The sequence below is a fragment of the Cyprinus carpio genome, chromosome B1 (assembly GCF_018340385.1).
Source record: "Cyprinus carpio isolate SPL01 chromosome B1, ASM1834038v1, whole genome shotgun sequence".
NCBI classification, from domain to species: domain Eukaryota; kingdom Metazoa; phylum Chordata; class Actinopteri; order Cypriniformes; family Cyprinidae; genus Cyprinus; species Cyprinus carpio.
This window is the reverse complement of record NC_056597.1, coordinates 25,225,516-25,244,479: the sequence shown is the minus strand read 5'-3', so window position 1 is coordinate 25,244,479 and position 18,964 is coordinate 25,225,516. Positions and strand designations below refer to the sequence as shown.

General features: G+C 36.5%; 1 pseudogene; it reads right to left on the bottom strand.

The window, feature by feature from the left end:
* Window positions 1–2,082: 2,082 nt before the first annotated feature.
* Window positions 2,083–17,696, bottom strand: LOC122135771 (annotated as a pseudogene).
* Window positions 17,697–18,964: the final 1,268 nt, after the last annotated feature.

The window sequence follows — 18,964 nt, the reverse complement described above, 5'->3', positions numbered from 1 at the left end:
AAATATTTCAGTTGGTGTGCAATGAATCTAAAAATATATGAAAGTTTAATTTTTATCATTACATTATGGAAAAATAATGAACTTTTTATAATTGCTAATTTTTTTGAGAAGGACCTGTATACAAGTGCATCTCAATAAATTAGAATGTCGTGGAAAAGTTCATTTATTTCTGTGCAATTCAACTAACTCAAATTGTGAAACGCATTAAATAAATTCAGTGCAATACAGACTGGAAGTAGTTTAAGTCTTTTTGGTTCTTTTAATTGTCATGATTTTGGCTCAAAAAAGGAGAAACAAGAGACCAAAAAATGCAGATGAGCTGAAGGCCACTGTCAAAGAAACCTGGGCTTTCATACCACCTCAGCAGTGCCACAAACTGATCACCCATGCCAATGAATTGAGGCAGTAATTAAAGCAAAAGGAGCCCCCTACCAAGTATTGAGTACATGTACAGTAAAATGAACATACTTTCCATAGAGGCCAACAGTTCACTAAAAAAATGATTTTTTTTTTTTGGTATTATGAAGTATTCTAACTTGTTGAGATAGTGAATTGGTGGGTTTGTTAAATGTTAGCTGAAATCATCACAATTAAAAGAACCAAAGACTTAAACTACTTCCAGCCTGTGTGCACAATTTATTTAATACACGAAGTTTCACAATTTGAGTTGAATTACTGAAATAAATGAACTTTTCCATGACGTTCTAATTTATTGAGATGCACCTGTATTTTATCATGTCTGTGTGGCATGTATTCACTGAGTTTGGGTTCATTTTTGTGAAGCGCCCCTGTTCAAGACGCAGACGGCAGACAGCGATCATGTTTGTTTTCTTTACTTTATAAAAGCACATCGCTTTGTTGATTGTGAGTGCACATAAAAAGAGTAGACCCTTTACAATTACTTAATGATGTATTACTTGAGTCTTAGCTTTATGTGCAAAAATTACGGCGAATCCACTGAAAAAATGCAAGTGATCGCTACGGCGCCCGCGGTCCTGCAAAGCGCGCTTTAACTTGCACTCATATGATTGGCTCTGGTCTGGGAGGGCAGTGCCAACCCCCCGCCTCCCCAAAATCCTACTATATATGATATTTAGATTACAACAAATAATGGCAATAGAATGAACTGGATGTTAATAAATAGCTGTTTTCCACATTTCTTACATGAACCAAAAACCCCAAAATATTGCAAAATTCACCGATACTCACTGATGTTTGTGCTGCTGTTCGCTTCTTCCTAAGTAATGATGTCACTCTCCAGGATGATCTCATTAATGAGTATCTTCACAAAAACAGGCTAGATAATAATAAAAAAATAAGATGGGAAGTGATATTAAGGATTATTGAGGAAATAGGTCACTAAATAAAAACAATTCTACTGGAATAGAATATTGATAAAGTACAGTACAGAAAACTACAGTATTGAAATAATTTTTAAATTCACCTGTTTGCTCACTCTGACTTTTATCATAAAATAAAAACAATTTTTTTACATGAAAATATATGAAACGTTTTAACACTTTAGTATCAATAACCACTGTAATCAAATGAGTGTCATTTTTAATATTATTGATATACTATTATAGTATTTATTCATATTTTTTTTTTTTTTTTTTTTTAGTTTTCAATTTTCATTTTCGCTTAAGTTTGCTATGTGCTTTTGTCATTTTAATAAGGATATATAAGGATTTATTTTTGAATGTTAAATGTTTAAATTTAGCTTTATTTTTAAGTTTCTTTTTTTTTGCCATTTTGCAAATTAAAATTCTTTTAGTTAGTGGCAAATGAGCATTTCAAATTTCAATTTAGGTTAAAGTTTTTCGTGGTAATAATATTTCACTAATTAAAATGTTTGAGTTAACAATAACAAAACTGTATCGAACAGAGGAGTGCAACAATGTAACAATCCTTTTTTTTTTTTTTTTTTTTTTTGGTTGCATATTCAGTTATGATGATTTTACAGTCGTGAATAATAACGCCTGGTAATGATATAATGTTTGTGGAAAGAATTGTAATGGCATTTTTTGTTGTTGTTGTTGTTGTTGTTGTTGTTGTCATCATAATGGTGTGTGACTGTGTTTGTCAGGGTTCTGATAACGTGCCGTTGTTGCTGTACATCCTGGCACTGAAGACGCCTACGTGTTGTGTTTGGCGCTTGCTGGAGCCAAGATCTACCAGAGCAAGAAAGCAGAAGCTGCTCTTGAAACAGGAGATGGAGATGAAGAGGAAAACCGCCTCTGCAGACGCCAGGAGCTCATCATCGATAACAAGAAGGATTCGACTGACGCGGTGGAGGAAACCGGGGAATAAACGTGGATTGATTGACAGAACGCGGAGCAGTGTGCTTAACTCTAAAAGGGTTAAGAAAACATAAAGAGACAATTTCATGATTTATTTTTTAAAAACGTGACTTTGTATTTGATTTTAATGTTTGTATCCCCCAGGATACGCCTTAGGCCTTTTTTAGGGTTAATGCCGTTTGTTGCAGGAGTGGTGGATTCAGATGTTGCCTCTGCAACATGGACTGCTGCACAAGTCTTACTTTTTGTACACAGTTTTTATTTATTCTCTCTGAAGCTTGTAAATAAAAATGTTTTTAATATCCGATTATGCTGCGTGTTCATAATTTTAATAGTTCAGAATTTTGGTATTCATGAATCAGACCCAAACAAATCAGCAGTGTATAATAAACCGTGTATAAAAAAGACTTGTGTATGTATTATTTTACTGGCATTACATAGTTGTGTGCATGACCAGCAGGTGGCGCTGTACAGATCCTCTTACTGAATGAAGCGACTGTGAGCTGCAGAAAAATGAAATCTGAGCAGGACAAGGTTACATCGACCTGTTAACCAATACCGCATTGCTTTCTGGAACAGAACCTGCTATAAAATGACACTTGATGTAGAGTTTAACATGCTTGAGGTCTGAAACCTGGATACAACCAAGAATCTCAGTTTATGAAATGTATATGAAAATTGAACAAATGAATCCCCACCAAAGAGGATATATATTTTTATTAATGTAAATTAAATTAAATATTTCTAAATATACACACACATTTTTTTTTAAATAAATAACTATATATATATAGCACGCCAAATGATTAATCGTGGATCCAAAGTTTTTGTTTACATAATATGTATGTGTGCTGTGTATATTTATTATGCATGTGTGTATATATACATTATATATATATATATATATATATATATATATATATATATATATATATTTTTAAAAATAGTCGTTTATATATTAAATACTATTCATAATAAATATACACAGAACACACACATACTGTATATTATGCATACACACAAACACTAAATATACACATAAAAAACAAATACACAAAAAAAACAAAAAAAAAACATATAATTCATATGCGATTAATCATTCGACAGCACTAATACACACACACACACACATTTTATAGATAACATTTCTTAACTATTGTTAGTTAAAATAATCTCTATATGTATAGACTATAGATAGTATTTAAATTAACCTATTAACACTCAACATTTATAATAATATATAGAATACCTAAGTTCTATATAAACGCATAATTTTATTTGTTGTACTGGCTCACGATGCAAAAAAATCCTTATGCATTATACATTATTTTTCTTTGCTTTGGGGTGAAATAACATAAATTGTGCCTTGAATTATGAGAGTATTTCAGTTTCTCAGGAACACACAAACACATTTAGAAGAAACTAGAAAGTTTGAAGCATCATTGCCTGATGTATTTTTGCCATCCTGACGTCATTTGAAAGCAATTTTAATTATGAAGCAGATCATTCTTAAGCTGCTGATCCTGCATGATCACGCAGAAAATGAGCAACGAAATTAATTTTCATCTTCTGTTAGTCACACAACATGAATAAACACTAGATTCAGTTCTTTGGTCAAGATAGTTTTATTAAAGGTAGGTTAATGCTTCCTCCCTCTATATTTTGCTACCTAACGAATAAGATCTTTGTTGTTGTTGTTGTTGATAGAAATCCTCGAAGTTTTTTTTTTTTTTTTTTTAAGATATTGGCTACATTCAAATACATCAAATATACACAATATGTTAAGGTTGCTTAAAATCACTGGTTGACAGTAGAACGACTCCTACAGTAGTGGAAAAGAGGACGACATCTCCAAAGACAGTAGAGCACAACAGAGCGGGTTCATTGAACAAGTCACAGAGCGCAACGGTGAACGCCTGCCAGAGAAACACATTCATGTTCTTCTATAATGACTGATTAGGGCTGTTAGATCATATGTGCTTCTGTGGGTTTATTTATTATCATTATTTCTTTTTAAAGCATTCAGTTTCATTCATCTGAAAAAAGTCGCTGTTAATATGGAAATTGGAATCATAACAAAACAGGTTAAAAGCGACTGCTCACTCCCATGATGCACTGCAAATGACGATTTTAGTTTAGCTTTTTCTACTTTAAAATTTCATGTTTAATATGATGGGTTATGTATGTAGTTTCTTCAGAACTGTAAAATTTACTAGTGGGAAATTCTTTCTTCTACGCCCAATTCTTTTTTTTAATTCTTTTTTATTTTAGTTAATTTTATTGATACATGCAGCCAATTATCTAGTCAATATTTTTTAGTTTACACATACAGCCGATTATGTAACTGTAAAATTGTTTTTAAAGCTGTTAATAAAACAAATGATTTTGAGTACATTTCATAAAAAAAAAACATCTAAAATGACAAAAGAATGAAAGAGTTCTGTTTTAGTTTGTCTTCTTTAAAATCTGATTTAATTTAGTTACTTGCTGTTTCTTTGTAATTGTTTGTTTGCGATTTCTGAGTAAAAATAGTTTTTGAACCAAATTTGTTCAATGTATAATCAATATGTTTTTATTTAATTTTCATCTTATTTATTCATACAGCCAACTTTTTATATCACTTTAAATTTGTCTGATTTCTTTTTAAAGTTCTAAATAAAACAGATGGTTGAGTACACTGTACAAGAAAATTCTATTTTATTTTTTCAAAATTCAAAATACAAGCACACAATTTAGTGCAAGTGTCTTTAAGTTTTTGCTACATTTTTTTTTTCATAGTATTGTCAATACTTACGTGGAGCCAATTATTTATAGCCAACATTTTATTTTATAATACAAGTACACAATTTAGTGCAAGTGTCTTTTTTATCCAATTTACAAATATATTTTTGTATGAAATCAAACGCGGTTATACATGGAAAAAAAAAAGGGCGGAAAAGTCTGCGCTCACAGTTATACTTCGATATACAAAGACAAGTACTTCATGTGTTGTTGTCAGTTTACCACATTATAAGGCTCTATTTTTAAAGTGCATAATACTTGGGAGGAGCTCGTGAAGAACTTCAGCAACAATAATAATGACTTTCAAAGACTGTAATGAGTGCTTAACGGACTAAACGAGAGACGATACATGATAATGGCGATGAGTACATGTTAGTGGCCCCGAACGATACACACCTCAGACACGATGTTCAGTTTGTTTGTGCTAAACGAAAACTCCTTCAGGTTTTACCGCCGCTTTTCCCTCGGATTATTAAAATACACAGTTGTGACGTCAAGCAAATAATGACATTGTAAGATGAGAGAAACTCTCCCAAGTCCTCAAAGTCCCTGACTCCATCAGAGATGGATGTTAAGAAATGAAAGGCGAGATATGAGGATGGTCGACTCCCTCGCTAACTAGGAAGAGGATCTGATGCTCGCCAGCCTCCCCGGTGGTGAGGATGACGAACTGCATGACCGCATGCTTCCTAGTTATTCCAGTGTTGGTTGTAAAGATGAAACGGCCCAGAATCAGCCGCTCACTGGTTGACGGACGGGGACGTGAGTCTGGGCGGCGGGTCTGGATGATCTTGGGTCACGCGACGATGCCGCCTCTCTCCGGGTCTCATCTTCGCTGTCGGAGCTGTCGCCCTCCTACAGACATGCACGCATCACACTGGGTGTGTTGGTGGTTCCAGTGTGGAGCCTCGTATTGTTCTCCTAAAAATACATGAAAACATTGCAAACATCAATTATTCCACTAACTAATATTGTAGTGATACAGAATAAAATGTAAAAATTTAATAAAAACAAAAACAATATAAAAAAAATAAAAAAAAAATTTAAATAAAAAGAAATATCTAATAAAAAATACAAATAAAAATAATTATCTAACTAAAAATAAATAACATTTAAAATAACTGTTTTCTATTTGAATATATTGTAAAATGTAATTTATTTCTGTGATGCTTGGCTGTATTTTCAGCATCATTACTCCAGTCTTAAGTGTCAAATGATCTTCAGAAATCATTCTAATATGATGATTTGCTGCTCAAGAAACATTTCTGATTATTATCAATGTTGAAAACAGTCGTGCTGCACAATATTTGTGAAAGCTGTAATATATTATAATAATATTGTAATAATATTTTATTTTATCCAGGATTCTTTGGGGTACATATGATTTAAACAAACAAGCAAAAAAGACACTAAATTATCAGAGGTGACAGTACAGACATTTATACTGCTACAAAATGTTTCTATTTCAAATAAGTGCTCTTTTTGTTTTACTTTCTATTCATCTGTGAATCCCAAAAAATAAAATACATCACACTTTCAACAGAAATATTGTGCAGCACAACTGTTTTCAACATTGATAATAATCAGAAATGTTTCTCGAGCAGCAAATCATCATATTAGAATGATTTCTGAAGATCTTGTGACACTGAAGACTGGAGTAATGATGCTGAAAATACAGCTGCACATCACAGAAATAAATTACATTGTAACAGATATTCACACAGAAAACAGCTGTTTTAAATTGCAATAATATTTCACATTTTTACTGTATTTTTTAACAATTAAACACAGCCTTGTTGAGCAGAAAAGACTTCTTTCAGTTACATCAAAACATCTTAATTATTCCAAAACATTTTGTCAGTGTAAATGTCTTTACAGTCACTTTTGAAGTAAAAATATAAATGTATTCAAAAAAACCTTACTGACTGTATACACAGCATATGTTGCAGATATATATAGTTCAGCACTCAAAAAGGTTTTAGTCTCAAGGTATACCCTGGAAATGAGGTAAAATAGGGTTGTACCTGGTCCTAGTTTAGACACAGCACGCAGCAGGTCATAGTTGATGCCGGGCCTGGCGTCCCCACTTTTCGCCCAGCCTACAGGGGGCGGCGCTGGAGGAGAGATGAGGAACTGCTTCTCTGGTTTAGGAGGCTCAAGACGAGGACTGCCGATATGTACTGACTGTACGGGAGAAGAGGAAACAAACAAATCAGAAAGAGGCAAAAACTTTTCATTTACATTTAACATGCCTATACAAACCCTAGCGGGACGACAATGCATTAAAGATATTACATGTTTTAACAATTCAGCATTCATGAAAAATCAAACACAAACATTAAGATTTGCTTTAAAATGTTTCACCCGCTGGTTATACGAGATTGTAGAGAGTTTGTTTCTCATCAGATTGGAGAGACAAATGCAGCAATGTATCACTTGCTCACCAAAGGATGTGACACTCATGGGTGCCCTCAGAAGGAGGTCCAAACAGCTGTAAAAACATCACATAATCCACAAGATCCACAGCACTCCAGTCCATCAGTTAACATCTTGTTGAAGCAAAAGCTGAAAAAAAAACCCGCAGATTAAGATGTTTAACCTTTTGTAAACCGTTGCTTTCCGGCTAAATGCAAGTCTAATAATCTCATTTATAAAACGTCCTCCAGTGAAAAAGTCCATCTTCTGTTGTCTCTCATATCAAAATTCCACACACCCATTTGTTTAGAGTCTGTTGTTTGTACCATTTTTTTACTTGTGTAAAACAGCACTTGAGCTGTGCAGATTTTATCTCCATGATTCAGACTAGACCAGCTGCTTTCAATGGAGGAAGCTTTATTAGGGATTACAGGACTCATTGCCGGCAATCAATACATTGTTTTAAAAACACCTTGACGGATTTGTTTTTGGTTTTTTTTGAAAACACATCAGCTTGTGTCTCTTCTCCAGATGTTCACTTGATGGACTGGAGTGGCTGTGGATTACTTGTGGGGATTATTGTGATGTTTTTATTCAGCTGTTTGGACTCTCATTCTGACGGCACCCATTCCACTGCAGAGCATCCATTGGATGGGCAAGTCATGTAATGTTACATTTACCTCATCTACATCTTGGATGAACCAATTACTTTTAAGATGGTAAGACCATGAACAATATAATAAAATTATAATTAATCAAATGCTCTCTGTACGAAAACAAAAGGTACCATGCTAGACTTTATGTATTATTTCTTTGTGAGGGTTATTTACCTGAGCGAATACAGACGCATTCTCCTTTCCATTGAAGTCACTCTTATGGAGTTTGACTTCGGGCCTCGGATGCCCGGCCAGCAAATCGGTGAAGTTGGATCGAAACCCTGGTCTGAAATCTTTTGAAGAACTGGAACGACGGTGCTGGGATCAAATGGCACGGGAACAAAGCTTCAAACTGCTCCTGATCGATGCCAAAATAAGGAAAAAACTTAGAAAAAATACAGAAAATAGCGCCATTTCATTTCATCGCATATTTATTTTTTAGGATACTTTGATGAATTAGAAAGTGTCAAACCATCTTTATGAAATCTTCTGTAACATTTATAAATGCATTTACTGTCACCTTTGATCAATTTTAATGCAATCCTTGAATGAAAGTTCCTATACAGTTCCGTTCCAAAACTATCATCCTACCCTACTACCCTAAACTCAAAAAAGAAATCAGCTCAATAAAAAACATGTAAACAAAGCATTCTGTTTCAAGCCTTTAATCTTTTTGTGTCAGATAGTCTCTATAGCAGACAGCCATTAAAACACAGGAGAGCTGGAGAAGAACTCAAGAACAGCAGACAAACATGAGCAGATTAGTTGTTTATGCATTGAGCGTCAAGGTTTGGAAACAGAATACAAGGGACTCCAACCTTAAGCTAATGGAAATGTAAAAACACAAAAAAAAAACCGATGCAATGATTAGGGTGAGTGTAAATTAGCACCAGAAACCTGACAAGAGGAAGATGCATCCAGATGACAATAAACCTTGACTTGTTCTCTCACTAACAATCAGTCTTACGCCGAATCTGTGGCCTGACTGAATATCTCATGTCACCGGTTGTAGCAACCAGGCAGGAAGATATTGCACTTATGTAGTCCTTAAGATGCATAATTTCAGTTTAGAAGGAATACGAGACTCTGTAATGAAGTGCAAGATTGCATTGCAATTCCCTCCAAGGAACGTGCCAGCAGAAGGTTTCTAGCACGCAATCAAGCAGTGCTGCGAGGTTCACGGCTTTACGTGCAGGTTTAATCTGCTGCTGCTTATAGTAGAGCTGCTGAGCACCGCCCTCTCTCTCTCTCGCTCTATACCTTTCCTAACCCTTCACCTATCCCTTCATTTCCCTCTCTCTCTCTCGCCTCGGTCTGTCTCTCACGCTGCATTGCTGACTAATTCCGTAATGAGGAACTGGAAAAAACTCATGACATCTCAGACTGGTGGGCCACAGTCCAACATCCTCATCGGCTCCCCTCAGCATGTTTCCACAAGGCCTTGGCAATCCCTACGGTCTCTCACGTGTGTCCATCAGTAATGTTTAACCACTTTTCTAACATAATTTATTTGACAGTGTGACATTGCTAAACACACACATTTAACCTGTTACTTCCTGCCATAAAAGAAGGACACTATACCTGATACCAAATAACTATTCATAATAATAGAACTACCTATAAGGCTAAGAGCAGTTTTGTAAACTTCTACAGAAAATCACTGGCAAAAATGCTGGTCATTGTTTAACCTTCTTAAGTAAGCTTATGAAAAAAACGGTTAATGGTTTAACATTGCAAATTTGTAATTTTTACTGTGAAAATATTGTCAAATTATTTAGGCTTATGCAAGTGAATTACTATATAGCTTTACAGTAAAAAAAACAAATTCGTTGCAAATAATGGTAAAAACTTGTTAATTGGTTAACTTAATTAGCCTTTACATTATACAAAAAATATAAATGGCTTAACATTACATTTTTACTGTAAAAAACTGGAAAAAACAATTTTGCGTTTTGTTTTTTGCTATGTGGATTACCATATACTTTACAGTGGAAAAAAAGTACATTTCAAAAAATAGTTAAAACTTTTAACCATCCCGTATTATATGTAATTTTACTGTTAAATAATGCACATTTGTGGGTTTTGCAAGTGAAAAACCAGTGAAAGGGCATTTGCAGAAAATTGGTAAAACTTAAATAACCAGTTAGTAACCTTACCATATACGGTTTACCAATACATGGCATTACTCTGTAAAAATACTGTAAAATTTATGATTTTTCCGAATGAATTACCAAAAAATTTATAGTGACAAATAGCAAAAAAAAAAAAAAAATCATTCTCAGAATTTGTAAACAATGGTTAATAAACTTGTTAATTAGGTTATGTGTAAGTAACCATGACCACCTAGATCATGATAAAAATACTCTGAAATGAATGGTTTTTATGCAACGTTGAATTTACCATATAATTTACAAGTAAACAAGGGACATTCCCAAAAATCCCTGCATGAACTATCACATTATTTATTTCTTACATTATTTAGATGCTTCTGTTTCTTTTTCTTATTCAGTGGAAGTACATTAGGTTGTGTTGTTTTACATTTTTCTTGTTATTTTACAGGTAGTTGCTGTATATTGCATTATTTTAGAGTCTTGCGTGGGTATGCCTGAATCACTTTTTACGCTGGTTATCGTTTCATTTTGGATGAAACACTGATTTTCGTAGTTAAGAAAAATGGATATATTAACCATGTACTAACAGTGCACACTGTTTAACCATTTTAAAATCAATTTGATTTCATACCATTCATTTGCTAATGATTAATAATGGTTGAACTGGTTTCAATATTAATGACTCTGACGAATGTGCCACAAATCATTCCATTGCTACAAGCTTGTGAAAAACTTTTGTTTTGTGCAATATATTCTAGTACAGTTTTAAAAACTCCCTGCCATGTCTCCTGGTTTACATATGACCGTGGGATACCATTTTACACCACAATGGCAACAGGATAACACAGCCTGACTGCTGTGAACTCACTATTGTTTGTGTGGGGTGAATGTGTTGATGGTTAAGACTGCAATGGTTAGGATTAGTATCCTGTGAGTCTTTGTGAATATTAACACCGAATCAGCGGTTTGTGTTCTCCGCTGTGGAAGGACGGCACATCTCTTGCACTCAATGGAAAAACTGGAAATATGAAAATCTCGAAATAAGGTGGAGTGGAATAAAAAAATTGTTTAATGCAAAGGGAAGCAGACAGTATGATGGGGTGTTATGCCAAAGAGCCATGTTGAGGTTGAGCAGCGGATAAGTTGTGCTGATATGTGAGACGTGTGGTACACATAAGCCCTCAAATGATATTTAATATCCAGGCGGCACAGATGAGCATGAAGATGGTAACATATGCAAGCCATTTACATAATATCCTAACATTAGGTCGATACTGACATTGTGTAAACTACTTCAAAGGCAGGGATTTAAATGACCCCCAAAATTTTATTATTAAAGCAGTGGCAAAGTTGTTTAAATTCTTTACAAGCAAATTCCCTGATTCTGTTGCATAATAACTGCTGAAAATAGATAATTCTCAATGCAATTATTTTGTCTTTGATGAACACTTCCTAATTTTTGTATTTATTATAAACAGTGACATTTTACTTAAACTGCACAGCAACCACCAGGAAACCTGAGTAACTGCATAGCAACACCCTAGCGTGGGTGGGGGTAACCACCACCGCAACATTCTAGCAACCAATCAAAACTCACTCTAGCAAACTGTAATAGCAACACCCTAGTAATACACACTCAGAACAACTTAGCAACAGAAACCATCCAGAGCACCCTAGAAACCACACAGAACAACTCATAGCAACCACCCAGACCACCCGAGTAACCTGCTTGACAATTCCCTAGCAAGCCACACAGAATACCACCAGCACACACTTTAGCAACTTCCCAGAAAACCACTGACAACAAACTTAGCAACAGCATAGCAACAATTCAGAGCAACCTAGCAGCTGCCTAGCAACCACCCAGAACACCCAAGCAACCACATACCAAATCACACCAGCAACTGTATAGTAACCCCCCCCCCCCCCCCCCCCACCACTCTAGCAACCCATCAGACAAACATTAGCCAAACGCCATAGCAACCATCCAGAGCGATGCTAGCAACTGCCTACTGTGCCTAGTAAACACCAGCCAGATCATTCTAGCAAGCATGTAGCAACACCCTAGCAACCCCCTTGCAAGTACAGTACACCTTAGCAACCACATAGCAACCCCCTAGCAACCTCCTTGCAACTCCAGAACACCTTAGCAACCACACAGCAACACCCTAGCAACAACCCAGAATGCCCTAGCCTCTGTATAGCAACACTCTAGCAGCCTCCTAGCAACCAATTGGAACACCTTGAAACCATCTAGAGAGCAAATGCCTAGTAGAAAAACCACCCAAAACACCCCTAGTAACCACATAATGTTTCCTAGAAACCAAATAGAATACCCAAGCAACAATCCCAGAATGATCTAGCAACTGCCTAGTAACAACTACCCAAACCACCCTAGCAAGCATGCAAGCAACACCCTAGCAACTCCAGAACACCTTAGCAACTGCATAGCAACCACCTAGGGCAACCCACCCCAGAACACCCAGGCAACCACATACCCCAAATCACACCAGCAACTGTATAGTAACACTCTGGCACCCCATCAGAACACCTTAGCAAAACGCATAGCAACCATCCAGAGCGATCTAGCAACTGCCTTACTGTGCCTAGTAACAACCACCCAGATCACTCTAGCAAGCATGTAGCAATACCCTAGCAACCTCCTTGCAACTCCAAACACACCTAAGCAACCACATAGCAACCCCCCTTAGCAACCCTCCTTGCAACTCCAGAACACCTTAGCAACCACATAGCAACACACCCTAGCAAACCACCCAGCAATGCCTAGCATCTGTATAGCAACACTCTAGCAGCCTCCTAGCACCACTTGGAACACCTTTGGAAACCATCTAGAGCAAATGCCTAGTAGAAACCACCCCAAACACCCTAGTACCACATAATGTTCTAGAAACACATGAGAATACCCAAGCAACCAATCCAGAACGATCCTAGCAACGCCCTAGTAACAACTACCCCAAATCACCCTCAGCAAGCATCAGCAACACCCTAGCAACTCTCCAAGAACACCTTAGCAACCACATAGCAACACCCTGCAACCACCCAGAATACCCTAGCAACTACATCGCAACTCCCCGCCTTTATGGTCTTGACAAACATTTTATCTAACTGCTTAATTTACACTGTAAGGTGGCACAGAAGCGCTTCTGAAGTGGCATTTAGGCTGCTTTATACAGACTGTTTATTACTGCTTAGAGCTGGCATTAATGCATTTATTTATACAGTAAAAAAAAAACCTATAGGCTACTTTGCTAATAAGGGGCTGAGGTGCCTCAGAGCAGGCATCATTTAGTCTGGCTTTGCATTTTTCACTGTATTCTGAGCAGACACAGAGCAGACTAAGCCCAGTCATTCATAATGTATGACCCTAAATTAACCTGTATTTACTGTACTAAAGGCATAAATACTGTAGGTAACATGCTGGTCCACTTCTAAGCATCCGCTTCAGAAGTATTCATGTCATCTGCCCCTGTGGCAACACGCAGACATAGTGTGACACACCATCTGGCATTAGCTTCAAACATCTAGTCACAGTTTCTGCTATGAAAGGTGACAGAGAGAACACAGAACCCAGGTTCACGGTGCCTGCACTGGAGGAACAGACGCAGGCACTCATGCATACGGGACAGGGGTCAATCCCGGGGACAAAAGCCGAGTCCACATGTGCGCTCAGCCATAATGCAGGACAGCTCCAACATTTCCCCGTGCTGAAATGGTTACTGGTACAGTATCTCTGGTACAGTTTCACTGGCTCTATTAATAATGATTAAAACTGAGGATTGGGTGAAGTAGAGCTGTCAAACATCAGCCAGGCAGACATACAAACACACAGAAACAGGTGAAGGTTTTACCTCTCAAACCCACAAGCTGGTGGAATAAAGTAGACCTGAAATGTCTATCTAATACTAACCATAACACATGCGAGGTCAGTAAGATTTTTTGAATTGTTTAAAAGCAACGTTCAAGACATTTATAATGTTACAACTTTCTATTCATCTGTGAATCTGAAAAATAAAATGTATCACAGTTTCAAAACTTAAATTATTATTATTTTTTTTTTTTTTAAGATTGATAACAATCAGAACATGTTTCTTGAGCGCATATTAGAAGGATTTCTGAAGAATCATGTGACACTGAACAGACTGGAGTAATGATGCTGAAATACAGCTGTGCATCACAGAAATAAATTACAGTTTAACAGATATTCACATAGAAAAAAAAAAAGCTATTTTAAAATTGTATATCTCACAATTTTTACTGTATTTTTTGATAAAAAAAAAAATTAGTGCAGCCTTGGTGAGCAGAAGACACTTGGAAAAAAACAAAAACATACAGACTCAATCACAGTGTAGGTTGCTAGTCGTTGGTCTGTATAAAACAAGGGATAGTTAACCCAAAAAATTAACTTTCTGTCATCATTTGCCTCATTGTCATTCCAAACATTACCACTAAAGAACTACATCAAATGTGGGAAATGCAATGCTCAAATTATTTAATTTTGAGGTGAATAAAGGCTTAAAAACTGTATTCTGTTCATCATATAAAGCGCTCTCCACTTCAGAAGACTTACGGATTAATTTCACGCTACCTGTATGTCCTTCTTTTGTGCTCTGATGAACAGAGAAATTTATACAAGTTTGGAATAACAATTTTCATTTATGAATGAACTATCATTTCAAGGGGAAGACCTACAAGATACAGAATGACCATTCAGCATGTTACGTGCTTTTCCATATAAAAACCGGAGCTAAAAAAAAAAAAAGAGCGACTTCACCTTTACATCAGATTTGTGCAGTGCTCTGTCTGATGGAAAAGCACAGCTTGTTTATTTATAATTTAGTAAGCCTGACAGAAACCTGGCCTTCTTCGCCGTTTTTATGGGATAGTTTCAGATTCCATACTTAATCCAAGATCCTGCTAAAAATAGACCTCTTTGGAAATGGCGAGATTACATAATAAGCCTGATTTTAAACAATACCGGGATGAAAGTCATGCACGGCAGAGAAAAACAAATGTTTCATAAGTGGCTTCAAGAGATAAATATCAGCTATGACAGCGAGCGATCTTTGACCTTAGTGGGGAAAAAAAATGCAATGCAACAAATGCTCTCCTTTCCATGAGAGCAGCTGGGGTCAAGGATATTTCTAGGAGTCTGGTTCCTCGCTGAACGTCCTTTTGTAGCAGTAAAGCAGGTGTGGAGCTAAAATAAGCCATGGCTTTGTGGAAGCTTCAAACACCCTCACCAAACAGAGATCTCAATGGGTCATAGTCATATTATTAGCATGGAAAATGAGGGAGAAGATGGAAAATGGACTGTGTTGGGTTAAGAATCACATCACTAAAAGAAGCACCAACTGAGGAATTGAGTCGAGCATCAGGATTACTTCTGCTCAAACTTAGTATTAAACTTCAATCGATAATCATTGGTGCTATACATCTAAATGATGCCTCAGGTCTCCTTCTGTGTGCTGTTAGTTTTCCACTAAAACAGGTGAAGGTCGGGCCGAAGAGAAATTTAGCATTTCATCACTTACTGTGCAGTGAATGGGTGCCGTCCAAACAAGCTGATAAAAACACAAGTAATCCACACTGCTCCAGTCCATCAATTAACAAAAGCTGCATGTTTGTAAGAAACAAATCCATTATTAAGACATTTTTAACTTCAAACCATCGCTTCTGGCTAAAATACGAGTCCAAAATAACACTTCCTCCAGTTAAAATGTCCATATCATGTTGTCTCTCACAACAAAATCCAGCCACATATTTGTTTAGAGCCGTTTTGTGCAAATATCTCTCCTGAATCAGACCAGAACACTTTTTCACTGGAGGAAGTGTTATTATGGATTATGGACTTGGACAGAAGGTTTAACCCAGAAGCAATAGTTTGAAGTTAAAGGGGTCATCAGAGTTGATATCGAATCAAGTTGATATGATTCTTTAAGATCTTAATGAAAAGTCTATAACATCCTTTGGTTAAAATTTCTCAATGGTATTGTAAAGAACACCCTTTTTCACAGCAACCAGTTTTGTTGCATTTCCGGGCCTGGGTCTGTGTGACACCTTTAAAAACATCTTAATCATGGAATTGTTTCTTACTAATAGCAGCTTGTGTCTTCTCCAGATGTGAACTGATGAACTGGAGTGGTGTGGATAACTTGTGGATTATTGTGATGTTTTTATCAGCTGTTTGGACTCTCATTCTGATGGCACCCATTCACTGCAGAGCATCCATTGCTGAGACACTGATGCAATGCTACATTTCTACAAATCTGATGAAGAAACAAACTCTATAAACATTATGTATAAATGTTATACATGTAATGCAGATTCTACATAAAATGAATTCTGTGTGGCTCATACAGTGGCACAGTAGGTTTGGTTTAGTATTGAGGCAAGGTTTACAAATATGACTAAGGTAAGTGAAATCGCAATGCATTTTCTATTAAACACAAGACGCATGTTTACAAATACACGTGATGCCTGCCTTCATACCTTCATACCTAAATTAATGTAGATTACAGGCGTGCACCCTTAATTTTTTTTTACTGTGGTACTGTCCAAAAATAAAAAATAAATAAATAAATAAATTTATCAATTTCCAAAATACCATAGTATAATGTCCAAGAGAACAGGGCAGCGCCATGGCACTTTTTGGTGTATTTTAGTAAAAGAAGGTAGAAAAGACATCACATTCCCAAAATAAAATGTCCAAAACAATGTATTATTGTGGTGCATACGCAACTACCATTTCGACACAAAGGGACAATGTCCAAACACACGGCGTACCTGGCATGTCGAAAAAAAAAAAACAAGGTGCATGAAAAAAAATGGTTTTACCATGACATAAATAAAAAGCTTTTTGATGGTGCAATGCTTAAGGCCCACAAGCCTTACTACTTTGATGGAAAACACTTCCGCGAGATCGGGTCTGATTGCTGCGGTAAAGCGGGTGATAATCGGGGTAAAAGCAGAGCGAATGCACGCCTACCTTTAGCTGCTGCTCATTAAATACCTCTTCTGGCACTTTACACGCGATGAGCGCGTTGGATTGTTGGTTGAGCTGGACTTCAGAAGTCGCCGCCCCTCCGCCGCTCTCTGACTGCTGCATGGCAACAGATGTAACCGCGGCGTTCGGTGCCTTTGATCTCAACTGCGGTGCTTTGGATCTCAAACGTTTCGGCGCTCAGCTCATGGCGTCATGCTCCACTTTCTACGTCCTGCACAAGCAGCGTCTCCAAACCCCTCAAGCTAACACAGGCTACTGTTCGTGCAAAGCTAGTGCACATGAAATGTGCTGCATAGTGTTGCTAGCAAACCCGTGATGTATTCCTGAAACGAAAATGACGTCTACACTTGCGACAGCCTGCACTGAGGGCCAAAACAGCTGATATGACGTCGTGGTTTCCGCTTACGCACGAGCGCTGTGCATGAAGCATTGGTCGACGTAAGTATTCCTTGTGAAAATGATATTGTTCAAAATGTAACAAAAAGCGCAAGAGTCACCGGAAACAATAGCTATGTTTGTGTGAAGTGTAGAGTGCTTGTATTTTAAATATGATTAAGGCAGAGATTAACACAGTTAAGTGGTCTTTGAGTGCCCTCTTTTGGTCAGATTTGTAATGCACATGCTAAAGATCATTAAATGCACTGGTTGGATTTTTTGATACTGTTTACACTAAAAATTGTCTTAATTCATTGCAATAAATAAGAATAAGAAGATCTATCTATCTATCTATCTATCTATCTATCTATCTATCTATCTATCTATCTATCTATCTATCTATCTATCTATCTATCTATCTATCTATCTCTATCTATCTCTATCTATTTGCAAAAAAAGAAGCACACTTTAGCATACTTTTAAAAAGGGAACTAATGAATATAGTATATTATATATAATATAATATAAAAAGACTAAACTTATGTGCAAACTAAATGGTATGTTCTTGGACACTTAATTGCACATTATTTGTAAATAAATTAAAATGTAAATAAGTGTACTTCTTTAAAGCACAACACGATATTTAAATGTAATGAATTAAAATGTACCTTAAAATAAAATGTAATAATAATCAATTTAAAAAACAAAAATACTGAAAATAAATTGTATATATATATATATATATATATTTATTTATATATATATATATATATATTTATTTTCAGTTTATCTAAGGTAGTAAACAAGATGGCGAATTCCAAGTCACTACTTTAAGTACCTGCCCTACCCTTAAACCGATCATCTTGAGCTGACCAGGCTCCCATTGGAGCGGATTTGAGAGGGCAGGCAAGTCATGTGGGGATCAGAATGCGAAATTTACCATAATCCTCCAGAGGAGAAAGGGGGGGAGAGAGAGTAAGTCCTAGTTACCTTTACAGAACATAGTCTGCAGAAGTAGACAGGAGAGCTTTGGTGTGCTAGTTCTACACAGTCATAGTGAACTCTAAACACTCTTCTAAGTTTGAATTATGGCCCAGGCCAAAAACGATATGAGTATCAACATGGAGATTTCTAACGGAGCTGTCATCCACCATCCTGTTGGGTCATGCATGGAGATGGAAGGTCGGAGGACTGGAGAGGAAGAGCAGGAGGAGGAAGATGAGGTTGAACTGGCCGAAGAGGTGGACGAGTATATCAACATTGGAGATGATGATGGCGGAGAAAGCAACGCAATGCTCTCAA